This window comes from Gymnoscopelus microlampas, assembly GCF_963454915.1.
Source record: "Gymnoscopelus microlampas genome assembly, chromosome: 11".
Taxonomy (NCBI): domain Eukaryota; kingdom Metazoa; phylum Chordata; class Actinopteri; order Myctophiformes; family Myctophidae; genus Gymnoscopelus; species Gymnoscopelus microlampas.
In genome coordinates, this window is record NC_139948.1 from 39,320,012 (window position 1) to 39,326,973 (window position 6,962).

Here is a 6,962-nt window from a genome sequence, read left to right on the forward strand (position 1 = left end):
GTGGATGGGGTGCAACTGTAACATCTACCCCTCCAGTCACATTAGACAGTGATTTGGCCGTATTTATAGGCCAACGCAGGAAACAGACACAGCGCTTATCTTATTGTGGCGAGGTTGAACACAGCTGGCCGGAGAAGACAATACAAGATCCGCAACAGAGACAAGGCGCCGGTTTCCATTGCAGTGTCACAGTATTTGGTAGCTGCAGAATGTTGTCAGAGCTCAGAGCCTCTGTGAATCCCATCCAGGAGATTTTATCACCCGAGTGGAGACTCAAGTGCAGAGAAAGTGCAGAAATTGAAGACAGTTCACTACGATTTTACTCCCTTTTCTCGTAAGACTTCAAACACAGAGTGAAATAACAAAAGGAAGTCTAGCAATCAAACATTGGCATGTTTGTCTATCTGTATCATTACCACATTTTCGGGTTTTCCCATTTCAAAAATCATGTCTGTAGTCATATAAGATAGACTTAAGTAGTTTACTCAGCTGTAGGTGAACAGATTTTTGCTTCCCCTCTCAGTGTCAGGGATGCGATGAAGAATAAAATTGCTCAGATGGCTTTGTTTTTACATTATTGGTGCGCATCTGGCCTTCCTTTTCATATTGTGACAATATTTCTTCAAGTAAAAGAGAGATGGAGGAAGGAGATACGGACACCGTCAGCAAACGCGAGGTTCTCGCAACCTCAAAAGGCGCTGCTGTGCATGTCCTGTCCTTCCTGTGCTTTCTCCACCTGGGTCAGCAGCGCATAAAATAACCTGCGTGTAAAAGTCTTCCCATGACCTCGGACGGATGTAAATGAGCCTACTACTGTTGAGACAAAAAGGCGTTTGATTTGATCTGCACCATCCCTGTTGTGTTGACACAGTGAGAGTGTGTTATGGTGCCACCATTTTTTTGTGAACATCTGTTATCTGGGACAATAATCATCCCCCCACCCAAACCACTTAAATTCCGGACATTTTCGTTTGCTAATGCTGCAGTTCTTGTCTCTTGTTCTCACAGACAGAATTTAATTTCAAACTTGATAACATTTCTTCCCCATCCCACAGTCAATTAACCACTTAAAGGAGTAGTTACTCCTTAAAATGGCCAATACCCAAAAAAGTACTTATTTTCTATTACACACCCCATGAAGCCTTGAATTCACAGAGATTTTTTTGTTTTTGTCACATTCCTAAGCCAATCATTTGATGACCGGCAGGAGACTTGCAGAGTCTCCATTGAGTGTCCTACTGGAGACTCCGCCGGTCTCTTTTTTTGGGGTGAACTACTCCTTCAAGCCCTGCGTACTTTGTTGTACGACGAATAGTGAAAATAGCCGATTTACAAGCTCACGATGGAACGCCTTGTTTGGGTTACAGTCGTAACGACCCCTGGGCAGTGGTGTTTTGCTCGCTGCACGGGACACCACGGCGTGTGGCCACTCACACGCACGCGCTGGTACGGTGCACGGTGCACCGCGGAAAAATAAATCACCATTACACCACTGTCCCTAGGGGTTCCCAGACCCCACTTTGAGAAGCACTGGTTTGGGGATCACTATTGTAGGTCCACTGACTCCACACACCACACACCACACACCACACACACACACACACTTCCACAGCTCAGTGGCTCAGGAGGTTCCTGTGCCAAGATTGTATAGCTCCCTGTAGTAAGTTGGATCAGTGCACCGCTGAATCCCGAGTCTTCATTTAACCCAGAGTGTAAAAAAATGGACCCTCACAGGTACATTTTTTACACTCTCTGAGATAAATTAACGCCCGGTATTTTACGGTGTGGGTTGCGTGGAGTGAAAGAGGACTGGGGGACGACACCTGGCCTTTTCTCTTTGGTCACTCAGACATGTCATGGCTGTGTCTCTCTTGATGGATTCAGGACGCAGGATATTGCCCTTCCTATTGATGTCCGTGCTGAAGGTTCCACAGCCCTCACAGCGTACAATATTCCACCACAAGCCCTTACTGGGGTGTGTGTGTGTGGTCCCCTCTTCCATTCCGTGGGCCATATTAAGACCTGAGGCCGATTCTACAGATCGCCTTCTGAATCAGTAGTTTCTCACACTTTCAAGATTCTTCTAAAAATGTTCAAAAATAGCAGATGTACAAGCTCAAAGCGAATTTGATTTGTACCTCAAATTTGAAATACTCCAGTAAAGTAAAAGTACCACAACATTTGAAATACTCCATTAAAGTAAAAGTACCTCAAAATTGTACTCAAGTACAGCACTTAAGTAAATGTACTTAGTTACATTCCACCACTGCCGATACGTCTGGTGACATCTAGATTCCATGTAGGGGCTAAAACTGGGACATTTGTAAATTAACTGCACTGCAGGACCCATGCAAAGACTTTAGGGCAGCCTTTCATAGTGGGATGCGATCAGAATTGGTTTCCAAAGCAGTAAGCGTACAGTATAGGTTCGTACAGCCTCATATTTTACAGTGTAGATTGGGGTCACAGAGATTATATAAAATAAAATAAAAATGGTATCAAATGGGGGTCTGTGGTCTAATGCAGTGTTGATTTTGACAGCAAATTTTGATGAGTTAGTCATAGTCTTTTGAATAAAATTCCATTTAGTTTTAGTCATATTTTAGTCATCTAAATCGTTTTAGTTTTTGTCTAGTTTCGACTAGATATCATAAGATTGCTGATGTTCCACCTGGTTGCATGCTGAAAATAGCCGATCTACAAGCAAAAAAAATGCCTTGTATTTGTTCTACTGGATCTCTTCTCCACTCGTCCCTCACTAACATTTTAGTCTAGTTTGTATTTGTTGACGAAATTGTCAATATATTTAGTCTTAGTTTTAGTCATCGTAGCTTATAGTAGTCTTTATTTCGTTTTTATTTCATTTTCGTCAGTGAAAAAAGGTAGTCAAGGAAAACTTTTCGTCATAGTTTTAGTCGACGAAATCAATACCGCTGTGGGTCCTGGAAATAAAAAAGACCCCTTGGTGGTCCCTGGACCCCACGTCGAGAAACAGTGTTCTAAAAGCACCACATCAGATGACATCACCACCACCACAGAGAGCCTCCCTGACGACAACCACTTAGAAAGTGAAGGAATCGCACAGAGAGCGAGTAAAATACTACACGTGAGGGCCAAAGGCTTCTCAGCCAACGGCTCCCTAGTTAGACACCATAAAAAGGCTCCATAAGTCAAATTCAAAAGAGCACCTTTCTCTTTTCTTTGCTCGCTACCTCTTGTGGTCTTTTGTCTCGGCCGTGCCGTTAGATGTGTGTTCCATCATCGCGGCGGGCGATTGAAGTGGGGTTTTTTTTTTAGAACACGGCGGTGCATTTGTTTTATGTACAAAAAGGTACGTGCGGCGGCGGAGGGCTCTTTTGAAGGCCTTTCAAATTTATTGTTGTTTTTCCGGGGGAGGCGTTTTTTAAATTACGGCTCGTCGAGATTGGATCTGTTTCTGTTGCTGTTTTTGGAGGGAGTTTACATTTCGGGTCTGGAAATGAGTAGCACTACAGTATCTCTCTCTCTCTCTCTCTCCAACAGATACACTGTCAAAATCCTAGGTGTTTATTTAACTCAGAGAGTGCACAAATGAAACCAAATGGACCCATACGGGTCCATTTGGTTTCATTGTGTACACTCTCAGAGTTAAATTAAAATTGAGAATTTTTTTTAACTGAGTCGAGGTGGAGATGTGGCAGAGCAAGATGGGTCACACGAAAGGTCAACCCCTTGCGCCTTGTTTTCAGACCTCCGCGACGAGAATTAAAGCCGCGCAAACCAGTCTCAACACGTTACAGTGAAGCCCATGTGATTTGCAGACTTCGCTTGAGAGTTCAGACGCAGGCTCTCTCGTCCATGTTGCGGGCCACCTGTCCCCTGAAGCACACAGAGAGAGCGTGCAGTGTCCCGGGCTTCAGCCCAGTGTGTGATGTTGAAAATGTTGTGCCGTGCCACATGTGTGTACTACCTCTGTCCTCCTCCGGGCCAGCCTATTTCCAGCAGCTCTGGTTTATTTCCACTCTGATGTCCAGACAGGTTGGTAAATCACCTCGCTTAGTCTGCCTTTTTTTTATTTTATTAGATTTCCTGCCAGGGGAAGAAAAACGGTTCGAGTTGCTTCTCCCTCTCCCTCTCTGTGAGAAAAAGAGACACCTCAAATCATAGCACCCTGCTGCGTCTCTTATTGACCTGGGCTTGAGTTTCAACCAGCCCCCCCCCCACCCCCCACCGCTGCTACTTTCTCTGGAATTGTATGATGCATGTAACAGGTGCACCTTCAAAGTCCGAAAGTGAGTGGGATCGCTGATGCACCTGATATATTTGGATAATAAAACATTCCTGTTGTGGATTAAATAAATGATTGTGGGCAGATGCCCTCTATACATCGGAAAGTATGCCGCATAAAACATTGTCTCAAAATATACAGTCGACAATAGCTGCAAAATAAATTGTGATCGTGAACCTGCCGTAGATCCCCTACCTTTTAGCCATATTTCTATGTTACATTTCATTTAGCTTCAGTAGGGCTTCCCTTCTCAGTTTCAATAAGAATATTCATCTTCACAGCTAAAAGAGGACATATGACAAGGTGAGTGTCTCATCCTTGTCGACCTCCTCTTCACAGCCCTGTACCTGCTCATATATCCGTCTATGTGATTTCCGATCAACTGTCTGCTTGTGCAAAACGTATGCCATCCTGTCCAACGGCTTATGCCCACTCACTGTATACCCTTACCCCTTATTTGTGTAATTGGATGAAGGGGGAGTGAGGGCTTGAGTGGGTACAGGTGAGGCTGTTTGTTCATGCTTCAGTGCAAACTTCCTCTCCATTAATTGCTGTCAGGCTTCTGAGTTGTTCACACAAAAGGGCCTAAGATCGTCAGATATCAAGTCACATCCGTTCGGTGCAGCACTTATCCTGAGGAATAACATCGACAACATGAAAGCATTTATTTTGCCCCTGATAGCGTCTATATCTTTGCATGCCAATGTATCAAAAGCATTTGTTTTTAAACCATTCTTTTTGTGGTTTTGTACTTGGATGTTAGACGGTCACAACATAATATTATGCAACGGAACGACGCAACAGTTCAGAAATAGCTGTGCGTTATGTTTTAACTCTGTATGCAAATCAAACAGATTAGAGTCCAACCCCACCTGACTAAAGGCTGAGGCAGCGTTGCTGGTGTTGGGTTTCAGGAACTTTTGTTAACCGGTGTCACGGTCTAACTGCAGGTGGAGTGGCGACATCCACACCTATCTCAGAGAGCGCAAGAAATCCGCTTTCTTTCAACATGGAACACCCGGGGATTATGGTGTGTTTGTTGAGCACAGCAGACAGGAAGCCGTTTAATGACAAGGACCAACACTGCAGCCTGACCCCTGCACCCCGACCTCTCCTGCGAACTCTTGTCCACACGAAAACTGTCCAGTTAACTCACCGGAGTAATCTGGAGTTCCGGTGGCCCCAACCAACCCTTACGAAGGAAATACCATCGACATATTGGACTCTGGGCGATGTTGTTGTGGAAAGTTAAGCAGAGGCTGAACAAAAACGTAAATGGGGAATGGGCCCTTTACTGGCCATAGTGTTTGTTTACCATGACTTTGATCAGTTCACAACAAGAGAGGGAATATGATCTACTCTGATGCTAAAAGCCTTCGTGCACTTGGCTGTTTCAGTTGAGTCGATGATGAACTTGTAGCTTGACCATTGTCCCCACTGTCTATTGTGAGGAATATTAGCCACTTGCTGAGAGCTACAAGTCTTGTAACAAGTCTAACAAAGGGCAACCTTTCACTGCGCACCCCCGCTGCCAGCTAAAGAGATTTCAGTCATTACTTGTTCTTTTTTATATGTCATCAAACACCGGCCCTCTCATAATTCAAACCACATGACGTTCACTATTCACAGCTTTCCTAAGCTTGATTGACAGACGATCTCGGGGTCCGGGGCAGTAGTATTTTTATATCACCCGCTTTTGATGTGACCTAAAAATAGAGCTGACCTCAAAGGCCTCATAGGGTCTGAGCAGCTCATCACGAGTCCGCCCCCCCGCCACATCACTTTTGACGTCACTGTGGCCAAACAGCCACTTTATTTTTAGACAGCTGCCCAAAACTAATTGAACGGCTTTCTTTCATTGAGTTTGTGCAGTGTTATGTAAGGGGATTACTCTGTTGTTATCACCAATGCCCTGGCCATGTAGGCCACCATACGGGGGAGGGAGGGGGGTGGGGGGGGTGTGTATTATGGAAGGGACGTGGTTGGGAAATGGAGGCTGGTGTAGTTAAGGTAGTAGTACAAGGCTTCCAAAAATAGCCCAGCCCCGGGCCTAATTGTACATCCCTCATGCTCCCTTTTTTCCTCTCCTCAACTGCATGCCAAGGTCTCTGACCCTATCATCCACCTCACTGGTTCCGGAAGAGTCCCTTTCCGCCCCCCGTGGCTACCAAAGCCCCGGCCGATACACCGAGCACAGCAGCACACCATCTCCAAGCCCCGGACTAACTGCCAAGCGCCACAACCAGTTAGGGGTGATCCCAGCACGAGCGCCCAAGTGGCTGAAACCGCCAGGTATGTTCTAATCAGCCCCAGCGTGGGCCCCGTGGCTCCCTAACGAAGCTTAGCCCCGAGGACCAGGGCCCCTTAGAGAGGGGGTCCAGAGGCCCCCAGGAACCACCCCGCATGTCACAGCAGTATATACAGCAGAGCCGAGCCACCGCCTCTCTATTTACATTCTCCCCACACACGCTAGCTTTCCCCCCCGACAAACACACACGCACACGCGCGCACACACACGTGAATGGTGTGTGTTTTTGTTATACGGTGCTGTAAATGTTTGCGAGTAACATATGTGTTTGTAAGTCTTCAAGCGGTTGTGTATGGCCTGTCTGCGTGAGTTGCGTGTGAGCACAGGGAGTGTGGACTGTCCATGAGGAATGCATTCTGACTGTGTCCCCAGCATTCCTCCATGGTT